Source organism: Bos indicus x Bos taurus, chromosome 16, assembly GCF_003369695.1.
Source record: "Bos indicus x Bos taurus breed Angus x Brahman F1 hybrid chromosome 16, Bos_hybrid_MaternalHap_v2.0, whole genome shotgun sequence".
Classification (NCBI taxonomy): Eukaryota; Metazoa; Chordata; class Mammalia; order Artiodactyla; family Bovidae; genus Bos; species Bos indicus x Bos taurus.
Window position 1 is genome coordinate 9,470,762 of NC_040091.1, and position 23,167 is coordinate 9,493,928.

Genomic DNA, 23,167 nt, shown 5'->3' on the forward strand with positions numbered 1-23,167 from the left:
GATAAGTTATAAGAATTTAGGTTATATGAGACTTTAATCATCTCCTAGTTTTTAGATTTTCCTATAGAGTTAAGTCTAATACCAGTCAATCAGTTTGAACTATGCAGAATCAGTCATTTTATCAAATCAGAAGAGTCTAGACTTGCAAGCTTAATTTTGTATGTCACTGACCAAATGAGAGACCATAAAGTAACTTAGGGCCATACCATTTAAGATATTTACTACTATACCACAGTTACATATTTTCATGTTAAAGAATGAAAAGGGTTAAGTAAGTCCCAGGCATGTTCTCTAATGGGTAGTAAACTAAAATTAAGACCACCTTGAAAAGAGTCCAAGTCTTTAAACCACCATTTTTTAAAGTTTATCAACACCAAGGAGAAGACCGGATTGTGTCAGTTTTATGTTCTACAAGTAGAGTACATTCCAATATGTCTCACAGCAAATTTTGAGAAGGGCTGCACAGAGTTCAAGTTGTAAACCAAAATCTTACATCTGTATCTTTTAATAATCATGGATTAACTGTAATGAGGAAAGATTGCCTACTTAAACCACTAGATAGGTTTTCTTAATCTTTGAATGTTAATCACATTTCAACCATTACCTTTTCTTTTACCCAGACTACATCCAAGATAACTTTGGCTAATTTTTTTCCTTTACTATGTTTCAGTATATAAACAGTCAAGGAAGGCTTAAATGAATAACTGAAATTAGCAGCAGGAACTAGAGAAGGGGTAGAATGCTTCCAAAGTCTACCATGTATCATCTTACACGACACCACTTGGTTAGGAACTTACACAAGAGCAAGATTTTCAATACTGTTAAAATATTGATGTATTTTACAAAAGGAGTTATTATAAAAAGTCAGTAATTGAGAAGGCATAACACTAGTTTCAGAATAAGGAAATAAAACAGTGGTCAAAACACTTAAATATGTGAACACATTAACCATTTAGTATTTCACATAATTTCATTCTTCTGTATATTATCTCATTTTCCTTATTTCATTGACAAGTCAAACTCATGTAGAGTTATGTAAAACATCCACATGCATTTCTTTCCCTTTACATAAAATTTTAATGTGATCTTGGCTTGTTCTATTTGGCACCTGGTGAGTCTAAATTACTTTTATTTTAAATTACAGTTTTGGACTTTGGCATCTTCTTTAAAATTTTGATCTAAATAACTTTTAAATAATTCTTTTCACTTCTTTTTTGACTTTCGTCACCTTGACAATATTTGAACCAAAGAAAAATCACAAAGCATGCAAAATAAATATCATCAGATATTAAATTAAGAATTATAGCAGATAATATAAAAAACTTTTTAAATGCTCTAATAAAAATAATTAAATACTTTATCTCAAAATGATAATACATTTACAGTGAAACTCTTTCAATTACAATACTAAAAGAAGAAAAATAAGATGACTGTGTTGCTTTTTATTCTCAAGTACCATAATCAAAAGTTGTGAGAAAAAAAAGCTAATAGTTTAAACAGTCAACATACATTGCACAAATGTGAAGTCAGAACTGAGTCTCAAGTGTGATGAAAATTCATAAAACCAAAATATAACACAACAAACTTCCAAACCAGAAGTTACATTTAGCACTGCAAACCTATACGTGTGTGCATTTGTTTGCAATAACATATATATTTTTCCTTAACACATTTATGCATATTTTTCCCAGTAGTAATAGAAAACTTTCTTAATATTATACAGAAGATGTTTGTCAAAATCAACATATAGAATTGTTTCAATGAATTTTAAAAAAATATAGCTGAGTATATTTCAGCCTATTTCAGTCCCATGAAAAGACTTAAATTATAGTCATTTCAAGACAATGCATTCTATTAATATTTTTGGCTTTATAAGAAAATCTAAGTCATCTTCTAGAATATTGATTATACTATAATGCCCATACCATACTAAATCCCCCACACAAATATACACACATAACAATACAAGACTGCAAGACTTTGAAGGTCATTCCCTTACAAATATTAAATTTAATATCTTTATGTATCAGTTTTGAGATCTTTTTAATTCTTGTTATCCTTATCATGATAAAGTAAAACACTATTTTACTATCCAAGTATAGATAAAAATGAAGGGATGCATGAGTCATTTTGGTAAACACTGACAATTTGATAGACTATAGGTCCAAAAATATGAAAATATTTACCACTTTAAAAATAATAGAATTGCCAAATTATCCACTTACCAATTTCATTTCACAGGATGTTAGAGAACAACAGTATTTTTTTTATGAATTAGTCTGAAAAAAAAGAGAGGAATATAAGCCAAAAAGAAAGATACTGGCCCACTGGGATTCTAAAAATAACATAGCAGGCATTTCCTGATGAACACCAGCAAACTGCTCCTGACAATTCAGATTTATATATAAAAATACTAATTAGAATACTTTCTGTAAATTAGGTAATTTTAACACTGACACCAAATCTCCAATCTGTTTCCCCAAAAGACAACTAAAATAGCAAAGAGGCAAACAGACACACGTATATCCAAAAAGCAATCTACTGTGCTTTCTCTAGTATCAATATGCTCTTAAAAACTGCTTTGTGTATTTATTACATTTCTCTCTTAATTTTTCTCTTCTCCACAATTTTATTCAGCACATTTGAGTCTTGTGATACTCACTATACACAGACAAAAGTATGGATTAAATATAGGAGGCAAGGTGGAGATACATTCTGATATACACAGTTGCAAAAATCATGACACAGAGTATGATACTGTGATGCTTTTCTTAAAGTCAACAACATCCAAGACAGACAAACCTTTGAGGATACACAATTAGTTTCTCAAATAGCTCCATACAATTATCAGTTGTTATCAACAGAATTTAGAATACAATTCTAGAGTTTTTGTCCATACATAGTTAATATTAATATTTCATTAATACAATGAGACAAAATATAAATGCTTTCATGTAAGCGTTAGTCAGAAACACTGAACTGAGAGTCATGTATGGTTTATGATATACTGTTGGGGCTTCTTGGGTGGCTTAGCTGGTAAAGAATCCACCTGCAATACAGGAGACCCCAGTTTGAATCCTGGGTTGGGAAGTTCCCATGGTGAAGGGATAGAATACCCACTCCAGTATTCTTGGTCTTCCCTAGTGGCTCAGACAATAAAGAATCTGCCTGCAATGTGGGAGACCTGGGTTCAATCCCTGGGTTGGGAAGATCCCTTGGAGGAGAACATGGCCACCCACTCCAATATTCTTGCCTGGAGAATCCCTATGGACAGTGGAGACTGGTGGCTACAGTCCATGGGTTACAAAGAGTTGGACATGCTTGTACGTGATATACTGTTACAAAAATTCAAACATTAGTCCACTGGATTAAATATTAAAACAGAAGGAAATTTTGGTCTACTCATATCTGCTCAAGGATTTGAAACTAACAGTGCATACATACACCACATTGAGAAAACAAAATAATAGAATAGAAAATTAAAGCCTTGCTAAAGGACAAAAAAGTCAACAAATATTAATTAATGCTTGGATCTCAAGCATATATTTGTCAATGATGTCAAAGATATATTTCATTTTGCATACAGTGATAGAAATACTGCTAGCTACCTGCCTCTATTCAGGCTTAACATCTTCTGAAATAATACTTACAAATATTTGTTTTGCAAAGTAATTATTAGGAGCATGTCTCATAAATATGTTTATATTTTGTAAAGTTTCCCTCTTCAAATCAGACCATCTGGGATAAGATACTGTATCACATTATATTAATAAACTGTGAATTTATCATGCCTTTGTTACATAGCCTATAATTCAAATAAAAGCATGTACTCTCAAGGTGTTTTGAATATTAAATTATTAATTTTTAATTAGCTAAAGAGGTTCTGGTTTATAATCCAACAGGATAATAAGCTTCAAAAAATATTATCCCCAATGCATTTTCCCTATTCCATTTTGGCTATGCTTGACTTAGAAGTTTACAGAAAATTTCATAATTTGTTCTACTGAAAGTAAATTATCATTTATTTTTATTCTTGTAAACTTGTTTGAAACACCATATCTATTTTTATGTCAATGTATATATGTCTTTTTGGTTTCCAATGTAAGAAATAAAAGCTTTTTTTGTTGTCGTTACAGACAGTTTTCTATGATAAATTAAGAAAAATACTTACTTTTCCCCAAACTCATTCGAAGTACACCGTTAATGGAATTAATTTTTCAATTGTTGCACAGATTTTTTTTTTTTTCCAAGAACAACAGATGGACTTTCAGTTTCCAGTTCTGCTATAAATAGCTTGGAAATCATCACACTACCCTAACAGGTAAAATACTGAACAGACTGGAAATCAACAACTCTTCTTCGATAAAAAGACAAACACAGGAAAAACTACTACCTTCAGGACAGGAGAGACAGACAGGCAAATGAACAGAGGCAGGCACGAGGCACGTCTTACTAGAGCAGAATCTAGGGAGATGAACCACTGCAGGAATCAGAGCCAACATAGGAAAATCTGTACTGTAATTGGTGAATTGCTGGAGGCTGACTGCAGACAAGTCTCAGAGCTACAAACAGCACAAGATGGTGAAATTTACCTCCAGGAGCTTAGCCAGGTTCTCATTGCAAGTATCAGAGAAAAATCCTTTCCAGTTTCTGTCATGAAGCTGAGGAAAGGAACCATTTTGAGAGATGCCAGAACATTCTGTCTGGTTAATAAGGCCTGTTTGCAGGAGAAACTAGTTAACCAGAGCCTAATCCTCTGAGAGTTTGATCAGACCTAAACTGATTTGGAGGGTCTTTCCTGGTGGTTTAGCAGTAAAGAATCCACCTGCCAATACTAGAGACATAGATTCAATCTCTGGGTGGGGAAGACCCCCCAGAGAAGGAAATGGCAACCCAGTCCAGTATTCTTGCCTGGGAAATCACATGGATCAAGCAGCCCTGCAGGCTATAGTCCATGGGGTCACAAAGAATCGGACACGACTTACTAACTAGGACTACAGGATGCTTTCTCTCCTCTCATACCTCATTACCACTTTACTAAAGGTCTATTTACAGAAGTTTCTTTTGACCAGTACATCACATCTGGCTATCATGAAAAAAATACAATACATATTAAAAGGCAAAAAAAAAAATTAAAGAGACAGAGCAAGCATCAGAACCAGGCATGGCAGGGGTACTGATATGATTAGACTGTGAATATGCTAAACACTCTAATGGATAGAGCAGATGCATGCAAAAACAGATAAAAGGGAGAAAATAATAGCAAATGAAGCAACTGACAAACAACTAATCTCAAAAATATACAAGCAACTCCTACAGCTCAACTCTAGAAAAATAAATGACCCAATCAAAAAATGGGCCAAAGATCTAAATAGACATTTCTCCAAAGAAGACATACAGATGGCTAACAAACACATGAAAAGATGCTCAACATCACTCATTATCAGAGAAATGCAAATCAAAACCACTATGAGATACCATTTCACACCAGTCAGAATGGCTACGATCCAAAAGTCTACAAATAATAAATGCTGGAGAGGGTGTGGAGAAAAGGGAACCCTCTTACACTGTTGGTGGGAATGCAAACTAGTACAGCCACTATGGAGAACAGTGTGGAGATTCCTTAAAAAACTGGAAATAGAACTGCCTTATGATCCAGCAATCCTACTGCTGGGCATACACACTGAGGAAACCAGAAGGGAAAGAGACACGTGTACCCCAATGTTCATCGCAGCACTGTTTATAATAGCCAGGACATGGAAACAACCTGGATGTCCATCAGCAGATGAATGGATAAGAAAGCAGTGGTACATATACACAATGGAGTATTACTCAGCCATTAAAAAGAATACATTTGAATCAGTTCTAATGAGGTGGATGAAACTGGAGCCTATTATACAGAGTGAAGTAAGCCAGAAGGAAAAACACCAATACAGTATACTAATGCATATATATGGAATTTAGAAAGATGGTAACGATAACCCTGTATACGAGACAGCAAAAGAGACACTGATGTATAGAACAGGTTTATGGACTCTGTGGGAGAGGGAGAGGGTGGGAAGATTTGGGAGAATGGCATTGAAACATGTGAAATGTCATGTATGAAACGAGATGCCAGTCCAGGTTCAATGCACGATGCTGGATGCTTGGGGCTGGTGCACTGGGACGACCCAGAGGGATGGTATGGGGAGGGAGGAGGGAGGAGGGTTCAGGATGGGGAACACATGTATAATTTTTTTTAAATTAAAATTGAATAAAAAAAATAATAAAAATATATATATATATAAGCAGAGGAATGGAAATTATAAGAACAGACCCAAAATAAATGACAGAGATAGAAAAAAGAGGGGAACAGAAATAAAGACTGTCTATGATGGGCTCGTTCAGTGACTGTGCATGGGTGAGGATAGACTCTCTGAGCTTGAGAATGTATCACTAGGCTCCTCAGAAACTGAACAGCAAAGAGAACAATGACTGACAAAACTGACGAGAGACTCCAAGGATTGTGGGACAACTACAACAGATATGCATGTAAACTCCAGGAAGAGAAGAAAAGGGGAAAACAAAAAGAAAAACAGAAGAAATATTTGAAACAAAAATTGATAATTTCTCCAAATTAACATCTGACACAAGACCAAAGATCCAAGAAGCTCACAGTGTTGCCAGAACTTCTCCAATTATTTGCTTAAAACCCCACCCTTCTCCAGAGTTTAACATAAATCTTTAAGTAAGGGGTACACAAACAAGAAAGGTATCTACAAAAAGCCCACACCATATAGGACCAGCTGGGACCAAGATGGCAACAAATCAGACCTGCAACAGATCCTGAGTCTCTTTATACACGGTGCTACTATATTTGCATATTAAATGACACACATACCAGTAGCCAGGACCAGACACTAAGTACCACAAAAAGGCAAAAACTGAGGGACACCCTGTTCCTAGAAAAAGCCCTGCCCCTTCCGCACAGACTAATTATCATGTCTCCCCATCATTAGCTTCACTCTTACTCTTCCACCCTTTGTCTCTACTCTTTATAATTAAATTTCTCTCTCCAGGTGGGAGAAGTCTATCTGTGAACTTAGTTTCTACTTCTCCATTCTTTGACCACTGAATAAAGTTTGTACTGTATTGATCTCAGTTTTTGTTTTGTTATTTACCTCCTCAAACTAGAATGAGAAAAGAACTTTCCCACTCAGAGGCTGGGCTAGACCTGAGAATAAGGTCCCTTAGGCTCAATTCAGTAACAAGAGAATACTAAGAAGGGTAAATTTAAAAATAATAATAAAATAAATTACAACCTCAGCACAGCACATATTTTTCAAATTATACAAAATCAAAAACAAACAAAAATCTTCTAAAACAAGGTAGAGGAAAAATGCACTTTCCCTAGAGAAGAACAAAGAATAACATACAACTTCTCTTTGGAAAACATGAAAACAAGAAGAGAATAAACAGACATATTTATGGTGTTGGTAGACAACAACCACCAAATTAGATTCTGTATGCTAGGCAATTATCTTTCAAAGGTGAAGGAAAAACAGACTTTCTCTGACCAACAAAAGTTGAAAGAATTTGTTCCTAGTGGACTTGCCTTGAGAGAAAAGTTAAAATAAGTTCAAAAGAAAGAAGGAAAATAAGTTATAACCCCGGATCTACATACAGGAAGAGCATGAAAGAGGAATATATATGAAGATAAAATTAAAAAAAAAAAAGACTTTCATTTTTCTTATTTTTAATTGATTTCATAGATAACAGTCTGTTGAAAATAAAAACAGCAATATGATATTCAACTATGTATGCTTATGTATATGTCATATATATGGTAATTTATCCTTATTATAAGTGAAATGATGACAACAATGGTATAAGGAATGAAAGGAAATTAGGTTAGTCTCAAAAGATGTGCACATTCCCTGGGAATTTGTACAGTCCTAGTTGAAAGTAGATTGGGATGTCATAAATGTATCCTGAAAACTCTAAAACAACCACTAAGAAAGTGAAAAAACAAATATAACTGAAATACTAAAAAGAGAAAATAGAATCATATTACATGCTCAAAAATACAGGTGACTAAGGAGACAACATTTTGGTTTAATTGCAGGCAGGTTCTTTACCAACTGAGCTATCAGGGAAGCCCTAGGAGAGAAATGGAATCATATAAAATCACAAAAGGCCCAAAAGGAGTGACGAACAAAGTGACAAAGAACAAGGGAACAAAGAGGAAACAGGGACTAATACAGTAGGTACTAGTCCAGCTCTGTTAATAATCACTTTGAATGTCAATGGCCTGACTGTACCAGTTAAGACAGATATTGCCACAGAGGATCAAAAACCATGACTCAACCATATGTCATCTATAGGAAACATGCTTTAAATACAGATATACATAGATTAAGAGCAAATGGATGGAGAAAAAATACCATACTAACACAAATGAAAGGAGATCAAACCAGTCAATCCTAAAGGAAATCCATTCTGAATATTTATTGGAAGGACTGATGCTGAAGCCCAATACTCTGATCACCTGCTGTGAGGAGCCACTCACTAGAAAAGATGCTGATGCTGGGAAAGATTGAAGGCAGAAGGAGAAGGGATGACAAAGGATGAGATGGTTGCATGGCAACACTGACTCAATGGACATGAGTTTGAGCAAACTCCGGGAGATGGTGAAGGGCAGGGAAGCCTGGCGTAATGCAGTCCATGGGGTCACAGAGTCTGACACGACTGAGCTACAACACAAATAAAGAGAAAGCAAGAGTAGTTATGCTTTCAGTTATATATTCAGTTATAATTTCAGACAGAACTGACACCAAGGAAATTCAGAGACACAGGACTTACATAATGATAAAGGGATTAATTTTTAAGACATGACAATTCTTAACATGCATATGCCTAACAACAGAGTATCAAACAATGTGAGTGAAAACCAGGTAGGACTTACAGAGAAACAGATGAACCCACTGTCATAGTTAGAAACGTTAACACCCCTCTGCCAGATGCACAGATCTAGCAGCCAGAAAATCAGTAAGATACAGCTGAAACCACCAAACACTATACACTATTGATACTAAGTATAAAATAGATAACTAATGAGGGCCTATTGTATAGCATAGGGAATTATATTCAATGCCCTGTGGTGACCCGAATGGGATGGAAATCCAAAAAAAAGAGGGGATATATGTATACATACACCTGACTCACTTTGTTGTACAGCAAAAACTAACACAACAAACACTCTCAATTAAATGGATAAAATTGACATCTAGAAAGCACTTCATCCAACTATAGCAGAATGCACATTTTTCTCAAGCACACATGAGACATTCACAAAGATAGACCACACTGTGAGCCACAGAACACAGCAAATTTAAAAGAATAGAAATAATGCAATGTCTGCTCTCAAACTACAAGAAATTAAACCAAAAATAAATAGTTATATGAAGATAACTGGAAAAGTCCCAAATACAAGGAGATTAAACAACACACTTCCAAATGACACATGGGTCAAATAAAATTTCAAGAAAAATTAAAAATATATATACTTTTGAATGAAAAAGTAAAAGCAATTTATCAGAATTTGAGGAATACAGCAAAAGAAGTGCTAGAGGAACTTTTATAGCATTAAATGTACATAGTATAAAAGACGAAAGATCTAAATTCCAACAATAGAAGCATTTTCCACCATAAAAAAATGGCAAAATAAGAGCAAATTAAATGGGGAGGGAGGAGGGTTCAGGATGGGGAACATGTGTATACCTGTGGTGGATTCATGTTGATATATGGCAAAACCAATACAATATTGTAAAGTTAAAAAATAAAATAAAATTTTAAAAAATAAATAAATTTAAAATAAGCATAAGTTGAAAACAAAAAAATCAGTACAGAAAATCATCAGAACAAAAAGGTGATACTTTGAAAAAAACTGATAAAATTAATAATCTTTTAACCTGGAGAGGGAAATGGCAACCCATTTCAGTATTTTTGCTTAGAAAATCCCATAGACAGAGGGGCCTGGCAGGCTACTGTCCCATAGGGTCGCAAAGAGTCGGACACAACTGAAGCAACTTAGCTTTTAACTAGGATAACAAAGAAAAAAAGAAAGCAGACACAAACTGCTATTGATAATATCAAAAGTGAAAGAAGGAAATTTACTGCAGATACCATGGAAATGAAAAGGATAATAAAGAAATGAAATAACTATGCCCATATAGTTGATAATATGGATGAAATGGACTAATTCCTAGAAAGACAATCTGCCATAACACACCCAAGAATATGTAGATGTGTTGAATTAGGCCTAAATCATTTAAAATGAATCGGTAATTAACAACCTTACAAAACAGAGATCACAAAAAACAATTGGATTCATTGATGAATTCTATTAAACACTTAAGGAAGAAATTATAGCAATTCTACCTCATTTTTTTCAGAGGATAGAAACATAAAAACTACTTTTAGCACATTCTATGAGGTCAGCATTACACTAAAATTACAAATTTTACCAGAGAAATACAGACCAATGTCTTTCATGAACATAGATGTAAAATTCTAAACACAACTGTCAGCAAATAGAATCTGTTGTTACTGTTGTTCCATTGCTCAATTGTGTCCAACTCTTTGAGACCCCATGGACTGCAGCTCACCAGGCTTCCCTATCCCTCACCATCTTCTGGAGCTTGCTCAAACTCATGTCCATTGAGTTGGTGATGCCTTTCAACCATCTCATCCTGTCCTCCCCTTCTCCTCCCTTCAGTGGTTTCCAGCATCAGGGTCTTTTCGAACAAATCTGCTCTTCATATCAGGTGGCCAAAGTGTTGGAGCTTCAGCTTTAGCATCAGTCCTTCCAATGAATATTCAGGGTTGATTTCCTTTGGATTGACTATTTTCTCCGTGCAATCCAAGGGACTCTCAGGAGTCTTCTCCAACACCACAGTTCAAAAGTGTCAATTCTTGGTGCTCAGCTTTCTTTATAGTCCAGATCAGATCAGATCAGTCGCTCAGTCGTGTCCGACTCTTTGCAACCTCATGCGTTGCAGAACGCCAGGCCTCCCTGTCCATCACCAACTCCCGGAGTTCACTCAGACTCACGTCCATCAAGCCAGTGATGCCATCCAGCCATGTCATCCTCTGTCGTCCCCTTCTCCTCCTGCCCCCAATCCCTCCCAGCATCAGGGTCTTTTCCAATGAATCAACTCTTCGTATGAGGTGGCCAAAGTACTGGAGGTTCAGCTTTAGCATCATTCCTTCCAAAGAAATCCCAGGGCTGATCTCCGTCAGAATGGACTGGTTGGATCTCCTTGCAGTCCAAGGGACTCTCAAGAGTCTTCTCCAACACCACAGTTCAAAAGCATCAATTCTTCGGCAGTCAGCCTTCTTCACAGTCCAACTCTCACATCCATACATGACCACAGGAAAAACCATAGCCTTGACTAGATGAACCTTTGTTGGCAAAGTAATGTCTCTCCTTTTCAATATGCTATCTAGGTTGGTCATCTTTCCTTCCAAGGAGTAAGCATCTTTTAATTTCATGGCTGCAGTCACCATCTGTAGTGATTTTGGAGCCCAGAAAAATAAAGTCTGACTCTGTTTTCACTGTTTCCCCATCTATTTCCCATGAAGTGGTGGGACCGGATGCCATGATCTTCCTTTTCTGAATGTTGAGTTTTAAGCCAACTTTTTCACTCTCCACTTTCATTTCCATCAAGAGGCTTTTGAGTTCCTCTTCACTTTCTGCCATAAGGGTGGTGTCATCTGCATATCTGAGGTTATTGATATTTCTCCCGGCAATCTTGACTCCAGCTTGTGTTTCTTCCAGCCCAGCGTTTCTCATGATGTACTCTGCATATAAGTTAAATAAGCAGGGTGACAGTAGTCCAACTCTCACATATATACATGACTACTAGAAAAACCATAGCTTTGATTATATGGACCTTTAATGGCAAAGTAATGTCTCTGCTTTTTAATATGCTGTTTAGGTTTGTCATGCCTTTTCTTCCAAGGAGCAAGGGTGTTTTCATTTCATGGCTGCAGTCACCATGTGCAGTGATTTTGGGGCCCAAGAAAATAAAGTCTGTCACAGTTTCCATTGTTTCCCCATTGATTTGATGAGATGGGATTGGATGCCATAATCATAGTTTTTTGAATGTTGAGTTTTAAGCCAGCTTCTTCACTCTTCTCTTTCACTTTTATCAACAGGCTCTTTAGTTGCTCTTCACTTTCTGCCATAAGGGTGGTTTCATGTCAATGCTCTGTGTCAAATGTCCTATGTGAAATAGAGTCTAATGATGTATAAAAATAATTATACACCATGACCAAGTGGGATTCATCCCAGGTATTAAAGGCTAATTCCATTTTTAAATATTAATTAATATAACCTCTTATATCAATAAGCTGAGAAAGAAAAATTCTTATATAATAGATGAAAAAAAGAATTTGAAAAAAAATCAAACACCACTTATGATAAAAACATTCAGCAAGCTAGGAATTCAGGAATACTTTGTCAACCTGATAAAGATTATTTGCAAAAAATATATAGCTAATATCATGCTTAATCATGAGATACTTGAAGTTCTCTAATATGATCAAGTATAAAGATAAGGATTTGCCTTCTCACCACTCCTTTTTAACATCATATGGAAGTCCTAGATATTATAATAAAACAAGAAGAAAAAATATTTTTGTGATTGGGAAGGAGGAAGTAAAACTGTCTTTGGTCACAGATGACATAATTGTCGATTTAGAATAACTGAAAGGATGACAGAAAATTTCAGAAACTAATAAGCAGTTATAGCAACATGGCAGAATAAAGATTAATATACAAAAGTCAATGGTTTTCTATGTTTCATCAAGTGGAATTTTAAGTAAAAGTCCAATACCACTTATAGCACATATGTGCTCATGCTCAGTCATGTCTGACTCTTTGAGACCTCATGGACTATAGCCTGCCAGTCTCCTGTCTGTGGAATTTTTTGGGCCAGAACACTGGACTGGGTTGCCATTTCCTATTCCAGGGAATCTTTCTGGCCCAGGGATAGAAGTGTCTTTTGTGTCTCCTGCATTGGCATGTGGGTTCCTTACCACTGCTCCACCAACATGTGTATGGAGAGGCAAAAGACCAAGATTAGCCAACGCAATATTAAAGAAGGATAAAGTTGGAAGTGTGACACTAACCAATTTCAGGATTAATATAAAGCTACAGTAATCAAGACAGTGTGGTACTGGCAATAGAAAGGACTAACAGATCAATGATACAGAATAGGAAGTACAGAAATAAACCCTGATAAATATAGACTACTGATCTTTTACTGGTGGCTCAGATGGTAAAGAATCTGCCTGTAATATAGGAGACTTGAGTTCAATCGCTGTGTTAGGAAACTCCTGTGGAGAAGGGAATAGCTACCCATTCCAATATTCTTGCCTAGAGAATTCCATGGACAGAGGAGCTTGGTGAGCTACAGTCCATGGGGTCTGTAAGAGTCAGTACTAAGCGAGTAATACTTTCACTTTCATTTCAAAGGCAATAAAATGGAGCAAAGAAAGTTTCTTTAAATTGGGACAACTTGATATCCACATGAAAAGCAATGAATTTAGAAACAGACCTTATGCCTTTCACAAAAAATTAACTCAAAATGGGGGCTTCTCTGGTGTTCCAGTGGTTAAGCCTTCCCTTTCCAACGCAGTAGTGTAGATTCCATCCCTGGTCAGGGAGCTAAGTCCTCACATGTTGTTGCGGTTGTTCAGTTGTGTCCCATACTTTGTGACCCCAAGAGCTGCAGCAAATCAGGCTTCCCTGTCCTTCATTAACTATCTCCCAGAATTTGCTCAAACTTCTGTGCATTAAATTGTTGATGCCATCCAACCATTTTATACTTTGTTGCCCCCCTTCTCCTCCTGCCCTCAATTTTTCCTAGCATCAGGGTATTTTCCAATGAGTCAGGTGGCCAAAGTATTGGAGCTTCAGTTTCAGCATCAGTCCTTTCCATGAACACTTGGACTGATTTCCTTTAGCATTGACTGGTTTGATCTTCATGCTGTTCAAGGGACTCTCAAGAGTCTTTTCCAGGACCACAGTTCCAAAGCATACATTCTTCGGTGCTCAGGCTTTTTTATGGTCCAACTTTCACATCCATAATGACTCCTGGAAAAACCATAGCTTTAACTAAATGGATCTTTGTTGGCAAAGCGATGTTTCTGCTTTGCAATGCCCTGTCTATGTTTGTCATAACTTTTTTCCCAAGGAGCAAGTGTCTTTTATTTTCATGGCTGCAGTCACTGTCTATAGTGATTTTGGATCCCAAGAAAATAAAGTCTGTCACAGTTTCCATTGTTTCCTCATCTAATTACAATGAAATGATGGGATTAGATGTCACGATCTTATTTTTTTGAATGTGGAGTTTTAAGCCAGATTTTTCACTCTCCTTTTTCACCTTCATCAAAAGGGTTCTTTACTGCCTCTTAGCTTTCTGTCATAAGGGTGGTGTCCTCTGCATATTTGAGCCTACTGATATATCTCCTGGCAATCTTGATTCCAGCTTGTGCTTCATCAAGCCCTGCATTTGGCATGATGTACTCTACACAGAAATTAAGTAAGCAGGATGACAATATACAGCCTTGACATACTCCTTTCCCAATTTTGGACCAATCTGTTGTTCCTTGTCTGGTACTAACTATTGCTTCTTGACCAGTTTTCTCAGGAGGCAGGAAAGGTGGTCTGTTATTCCAATTTCTTGAAGAATTTTCCACAGTTTGTTATGATCCATACAGTCAAAGGCTTTAATATAGTCAGTGAAGCAGAGTAGATGCTTTTTTCTGGAATTCTCTTGCTTTTTGTGTTATCTGACAGATGTTGGGAATTTGATCTCTGTTTCCCCTGCCTTTTCTAAATGCAGCTTGTACATCTGAAAGTTCTCAGTTCACGTACATTGTACGCTCCTCAGTCCATGGGATTTCCTAGGGAAGAATACTGGGAATTCCTAGGGAAGAACAGCAGTTACTACTATTTGGGATCTTCCCAACCCAGAGATCAAAGCCAACTCTCCTGCACTGGGAGGAGGATTGTTTACCACTGAGCCAACAGGAAAGGTATTTATTAAATTGAGTTAGTTATTTTATCTTAATAATTATTTTTAAAACTGCTATCACTAATGTTATATTTATAATATAGACTTTATTATAGTAAACAATTCTGAGTTTTAATTGAAATGTAATTAAACTTATAATGCAACTTCCATGAACTTTTGTTCAGGGAAGTTATATCTTTTGTATATCTAATTGCCAATTTAAAAAATGCTTCTTAACAAACCAAGGTTTGATGATTGTTTTAAAAGTAATTTTTAAAAATGTAAATATAAAAATTTACAATACTATCTATAATAATTAAATGAAATTACAACAAATGAGAGAGTAGTTATGGTGCCCTTTAAAGATGATTTTCCTCATTTAATACAATATTTTAGCATGTTAAGTGGTGGAACTCAATTCTTTGACTATAAAACTAATTTTGTTTGATATAAAACTGAATTCTTATGTTCAATAATATTCTCATCTCAGAGGGTAATGAAGAAAAATCCCACTAATTTGCAAACTAATGACACACTGACAAAATAACATAGGATGGTATGAACTGCAAAATGTTAAGACCTTAAAATCAATAAGCAAGATAACACATTATTTAAAACCAAAATTTTCCAAGTATGACATTACCTGATACTCTAGCTTCATGTGTCAATCATAGGAACTTCAGAGTACAATATTTTAAACTTTGAGAGAAAATAGATATCTTAGTAGTGTTTCAGATTTATTTGGGGCTAAAACGAAATATGAACAATTCAGGGCTAAAATAGAACTTCCTAAGCTTTTTTAATGTCCATGATGGTCTAGAGATTTACATCGAAAGATCAACATAATGAGGTGATTATGCACAGATGCAAAATTTCAATCACACCATCCATAGGTGGTCTCAATAATGAGATCCTGATTGCCTAAAGGGAATGAAAATCTGAAGGCTGATTTCTCGCAAAATTAGAGGATATACTATAACTAGGATAGTTTCTCCTGTCATGAAATTAGTTTTTTAAATAATTTCTCTCAAATAACTGGCTCTTTTTAAACATGAAAATAAATACTTTGAAGATAAAACTAGAGGATTATTTTCAATGCCACTTACACATTACATGATTGAATATAATTATGTATCTGAAATTTTATAAATTATAAATAATTTTCACCTTTCAAATATAATTTTGATTTACACAAATCTTTACTAATAAACGTGTTTTAAAAGTGGTATGGAGGAGATGGCACTCGGAGTGTCCACTCATCTTCCCTTTCTCCTGTGTTACTCAGCCAGCAGTATGACCATGATTGACAGATCATTAGATTCTGCAGGGGAATCATCTTTTTAGGCTTGAAGTCCTTAGGAAGATGTTCTGTTAAGGATTATAATTTGAAGAAGGGAATGGAAACCCACTCCAATACTCTTGTCTGGAGAATCCCAGGGATAGAGGACCCTGGCAGGCTACAGTTCATGGGAGCCGGATGCAGCTGAGTGACTAACAAATAATTTGTGAGACCACAGTGAAGACTAAGAACTATAGCATCTTGCTAATAAATTGCCATCCTTGTGTTCATGCACAGTGATCAAACAATGAAGTTGATATTCTTCCTGGATAAATGATAGGAGAGAGAACCAACAGAAACTACCCAAATTATTCAGAGTTTGCATGATAAAAACAAAATCATTAACAATTATAGTATTTGTCAAAGGTCAATAATATCCCCAAACACTTATCAAAATAAAATTCAAAAATAATTTGGAGGAACATTTCCAAAGCTTAGGTAGTAAAAAAACAAACAGACAAACAAACAAAAAATCCTGTTGATTCTAAGTAGGTATTCCAATGAATACAATATTATTCTAAATCATAAATAGAAACAATTGGTGATTATAGCACATGGAAAGTATTAATAAAATGAATGACAACAATGACTCAAAGAATGGGAGGGAAAGATTGGGAACATTCTGTTGTAAAGTATCTCAATTACACAGGAAATAATGTTACATTAGTTAAAAAATGAAAATGAATATTGTAAAGTCTAGGCAACTGATATGCTAGAAAGGAGCTAAATGGAATCCTATAAAATGCTCAATTAAAACTAGATAAAAGAGCAAAAAATGCCTCTGTCAATAAATATAAAACAATTACAAACATATTTATGTTTATCCAACATTAAATATGAATGGCCTAAAGATACTAATTAAAAGATATTTGGCAAAACTAATACAATTATGTAAAGTTTAAAAATAAAATAAAATTAGAAGAAAAAAAAATAAAAGAAAGAGATTGAATTTATATAAACAACTTTGTGAGGTCTATAAAAAAACTAATTTAAAATATAAAGACTAAAATAGACTAAAAGTAAAGAGATGAACTTCTACTTCTGAAAAGATGAAATGTTATACCTTTCTTCATAAGTACAATGAAAAGTCTTGAACAGTTATATAGAAATCAAGCATAAGACTACTCTAAAAGGTGCAAAAAACTTGAGGATCTACAGAATAACATGATGATGAGTTCTCTGAGTTTTCTTTTTACTTCATATATTCCAAATGAAAAGGAGAAAAAAGGCAATAATAAAGGATTGCAAATAATAATGGAAGAAAACTTTCCAATTTGGGGGGAAAAAATTTTATAAACCTACAAGTTTAAGAAGTTGAATGAATTATGTTATTCCAAACAGAATAAACCTAAAACATACTTAACAAGATCCTTTATAATTAAGCTCCCAACAACTAAAGAGAAAAACAGTCTTGAATATAGTCAAAGAAAAATGACATTTTGCCTAAATGAGAATTAAATTAGAAGACAGTAGATTTCTCATCTCCAAACATTGAGGCCAGAAGAAAAGTATTTAAGTGCTGAAATAATAGAACTGTCAACAATCTCATGCATAGTGAAAATATCCTTTTGGACTAGAGGGGAAATCAAGATATTCTCAGATAAGGAAAACTAAGAGAATTAGTTACCAACAAACTTACCCTAAAAGAATGGCTGGAAGTTTTCTAACAGGAAAAGAATGATAAAAAAGAAACTGGGATATCAGGAAAGGAGAAAGACAGTTAGCAAAAGAGTAATGAATACAATAGAAAACTTTCTCATAAGTCTTCTAAATTATTTTTGGTGGCAGAAGTAAAAATTACAATACTGACTGGTGTGATTCTATGTATATACACAGGATACAGTTAAGAAAATTATTTTTTTTAAAGGAGAGTAAAAGCCCATAAATGGAAGAAAGCCTTCAACTTTTCAAACAAGCTGATGAAATGACAGCAATAGACTGTGAAAATTGAAGTATATAAATAGTGTAATACATAAAAAATCATCAATAAAGCTGTACAAAGAAAAACACTCAGAAGCACTATAGATAAATCAAAATAGAATTCTAAAAATTGGTTCAAGTAAGTAGTTCAAAGTTAGGAAAAAGAAAGCCTAGAGAGGAATAACAGAAGTTATTATATATATACATATTATATATATTATATTGTATATATGTAAAAAAATGCAGAATTAAGTTCTAATTTATCAACAATCACATCAAATGGAAAATGATCTGAATGTATCAGATAGAATACAGCTATTAATAAGGTGGATCAAAAAATATGACCCAATAATATGACAGTGGCAAGTAACTCTCTTCAAATATAATTATATAGGAGGTTGAAATAAGATAATGAAAAAATCTTATGCAAATATTAATCAAAGGAAAGCCAAAGTGACTATATTAATATCAAATAAATTCAACTTCAGAGCAAAGAAAGTCACTAGGTAGGGAGAGAGATTTCATCGTAACTCTCAATCCATCTTAAAACAGAGAACACATACGTGGGCATGCACTTAGCCATAGAGATGAAAAATATACAAAGTAAAATCTAATCAAACTGAAGGAGAAATACAGATATCCATATTTGGTTAAAGTTAAAATTTTGATTAACTTAAGATTAGATTTGATTTAGATTTGATTAACTTTAGATTAGAGATACCAAGGGAACATATCATACAAAGATGGGCTCAATAAAGGACAGAAATGGTATGGACCTAACAGAAGCAGAAGATATTAAGAAGAGGTGGCAAGAATACACAGAAGAACAGTACAAAGATAAAAGAATCTTAACGACCCAGATCATCTTGAAGGTGTGATCACTCACACTCACCTACAGCAGGACATCCCGGAATGTGAAGTCAAGTGGGCCTTAGGAAGCATCACTACGAACAAAGCTAGTGGAAGTGATGGAATTCCAGTTGAGCTATTTCAAATTTTAAAAGATGATACTCTGAAACTGCTGCACTCAATACGTCAGCAAATTTGGAAAACTCAGCAGTGGCCACAGGAAAGTCAGTTTTCATTCCAATCCCAAAGAAAGGTAATGCCAAAGAATGCTCAAACTACCACACAATTGCACTCATCTCACACACTAGTAAAGTAATATTCAAAATTCTCCAAGCCAGGCTTTAGCAATATGTGAACCATGAAATTCCAGATGTTCAAGCTGTTTTTAGAAAAGGCAGAAGAACCAGAGATCAAATTGCCAACATCTGATGGATCATCAAAAAAGCAAGAGAGTTCCAGAAAAACATCTACTTCTGCTTTATTGACTATGCCAAAGCCTTTGACTGTGTGGATCACAATAAATTGTGGACAATTCTGAAAGAGATGGGAATACCACACCACCTGACCTTCCTCTTGAGAAACCTTTATGCAGGTCAGGAAGCAACAGTTAGAACTGGATATGGAACAACAAACTGGTTCCAAATGGGAAAAGGAGTATGTCAAGGCTGTATATTATCACCCTGCTTATTTAACCTATATGCAGAGTACATCATGAGAAACACTGGACTGGAAGAAGCACAAGCTGGAATCAAGATTGCCAGGAGAAATATCAATAACCTCAGACATGCAGATGACACAGCCCTTATGTCAGAAAGTGAAGAAGAACTAAAGAGCCTCTTGGTGAGATTGAAAGAGGAGAATGAAAATGTTGGCTTAAAACTCAACATTCAGAAAACTAAGATCATGGCATCCAGTCCCATCACTTCATGGCAAATAGATGGAGAAACAGTGGAAACAGTGACTAACTTTATTTTTCTGGGCTCCAAAATCACTGCAGATGGTGATTGCAGCCATGAAATTAAAAGACACTTACTCCTTGGAAGGAAAGTTATGACCAACCTAGACAGCATATTAAAAAGCAGAGACATTACTATGCCAACAAAAGTCTATATAGTCAAGGATATGGATTTTCCAGTAGTCATGTATGGATGTGAGAGTTGGACTATAAAGAAATCTGAGTGACAAATAATTGATGCTTTTGAACTGTGGTACTAGAGAAGACTCTTGAGAGTCTCTTGGACTGCAAGATCTAACCAGTCCATCCTAAAGGAGATTAGTCTTGGGTGTTCATTGGTGGTACTGATGTTGAAGCTGAAACTCCAATACTTTGGCCACCTGATGTGGATAGCTGACTCCTCTGAAAATACTCTGATGTTGGGAAAGATTGAGGGCAGGAGGAGAAGGGGATGACAGAGAATGAGATGGTTGGATGGCATCACTGACACAATGGACATGGTTTTGGGTAGACTCGGGGAGTTGGTGATGGACAGGGAGGCCTGGCGTGCTGAGATTCATGGGGTCACAAGAGTAGGACACGACTGAGCACCTGAACTGCACTGAACTGAAAGATTTTGATACTTATTTCAAAAAATTGGTACGACAACTAGAGAGAGATTCAGTAAGTACAGAAGAACTCAAGAAGAACATTTGTCTCCAGGATTCAGTCAAAATTCATACAACCCTCCATGAAAAGGAGCAGTAGATGTATTCAAGTTTTGACAAACTTAAAACAGGATATACACTGTATTCTGGGACATAACTTCAAAACATGTACAAAAATTGAAATCATACAAAATGTGTTCTCTACCTATAGTTGAATTAGTTACTAATCCATAACAAAAAGATAATAAGAAAATATCAAACACTAAACAACAGGCTTAATCCATTCATGTATCAAAGAGAAAGTATTTAGGGAAGTATGTTAGGGGTTTTCCTGGTGGCTTAGATGATAAAGAATCCACCTGCAATTCAGGAGACTCAGGTTTGATCCCTGGGTCAGGAAGATCCCCTGGAGGAGGGAATGGCTACCCACTCCAGTATTCTTGCCTGGAGAATCCTATGGACAGAGGAGCCTGGGAGGCTACAGTCCATGGGGTTGCAAAGATTTGGACATGACTGACCAACTAATTAATTATGCATGAAATGCTTTGAAATAAAAGGTAGTGTAAATATATCAAAGAGACAAGGGTAAAGCAGTCTTGAGAGAAATATTATAACATAAAGTGCATACACTAAAAAGAATAGCCCACCATGTACACAGAGCCTTTTTAATATTGAAAAATGAAAACCTTCCAAGCCCCTGCCTCCAGCCTCTGCTCTGGATGAAAAAACTGTGTCCCCATCATGAGGGAGAAGATTCCAGCAGCAAAATGCAGAAATTAATGATCTCTGGGCTCCAGATCCCCTCTGGCTGTAGCAGCGAGACTGCTCCATCCTTGACAAGAGGAATGATGACATATAAGAACCAGGTCCAGAAACTGAGAGCAGCTTGAGACAGTTTTTTGAGCATCTTTGGTGTAGAGGAGATAGCCAACTGGAAGAAGTGCAGTGAGGGAAAGATCCAGAAACCAGATGACCATTCAGGCAATACTGCCTGGACCCAGCTACCTACCCAGGTTAACATCATCCCCTGGAGCTCCACAGGCCTGTTACCGGCAGACAGTGCCAAAGGGAAGATTGGCCCCAGCAAGCCTCTTGAAATCCCAACAGCCACCACCTTCATCTTCAGCTATCAACATTCCCAGCTCCACCACACCCATCGTCTCAGTGCCTCAGCCACTTGTGGTGCTGGTGAATACTTTGAATACTACCTCTTTACCAAATGGGCATCTTGCAAATATTTTTACCTAGGTTGCATCTTTCCTTTCTATTAATGTGCTCTCTGATCAGTCACTCAATCATGTCCAGCTCTTTGCGAGCCCATAGGCTCCTCTGTCTATGGGATTTCCAGGCAAGCAAGAACACTGGAGTGGGTTGCCATTTCCTCTTCCAGGAGATCTTCCCAACCTAGGGGTTCAACCAATGTCACCTGCATCTTTCTCTTAATAGAGTCTTTCAAAATTTCAACATCATTTTTTTTTCCTATGGATTAGGCCACACTTAAAATCTCATTGAAAGTGAAAATGTTAGTTGCTCAGTTGTGTCTCTTTGCGACCCCATGGACTGTAGTCCATTAGGCCCCTCTGTCCATGAAATTCTCCATGCAAGAATACTGGAGTGGGTTGCCACGCCCTTCTACAGGGGATCTTCCCAACCCAGGGATCAACCTGGGTTTCCTGCATTGCAGGCAGATTCTTTACCACCTGGGAAGCCCTAAAGTACAAAACTAAATTAATTGTTTTGTTGAAGCTTCTACTATTTTTCTCCAACTACAAATATTCAGTGCTGTCTTATTTTGGAATGCCTGTTTTTCTTCCATTAAGTTAATAAGAAAAAAAAAAAAGGCAAATTCATTATTCATTTAAGAAACCAAGAAAACAAATTTTTTATTGAAGTAACATCCCATACTTGAAGGTGAAAAAGATTCTGTGCTCCCACAGGTCTAGTTTTGCTCAACTGTCACAGAGTGCAAAATATCCTCATAAGCAGACAATGTCAACATTAACTTTTTCCAAAGGCTCAGGGGAAGTTTGGTCAATTTATAATGGTGTGAGGGGCCTTCTAGTGAAGACTGGGGATTCCCTGGTGGCTCAGCAGTGAAGAATCTGCCTGTAATGCAGGATACACAGGTTTGATCCCTGGGTGGGAAGATCCCCTAGAGGAGGGAATGGCAACCCACTCTAGAACTCATGCCTAGAGAATCCCATAGATAGAGAAGCCTGGTGGCCTACAGTCTGTAGGTTCACACAGAGTCAGACATGATGGAAGTAACTCAGCAGCAGCAGCATCTAGTGAAGATTCCAATGTTCTTGGTTGCATCTTCGGTTAAAAGACATAAAGGTAATACTGTTTCCAATGAACTTTGCCTCCAGAAGAGTGGCGCCTATATAGAACTAAA

At 36.0% G+C, this 23,167-nt stretch overlaps 1 pseudogene; it reads right to left on the reverse strand.

Annotated features, from left to right (window-relative positions):
* Window positions 1-21,929, reverse strand: part of LOC113907048 — a 36,621-nt pseudogene extending 14,692 nt beyond the window's left edge.
* Window positions 21,930-23,167: the final 1,238 nt, after the last annotated feature.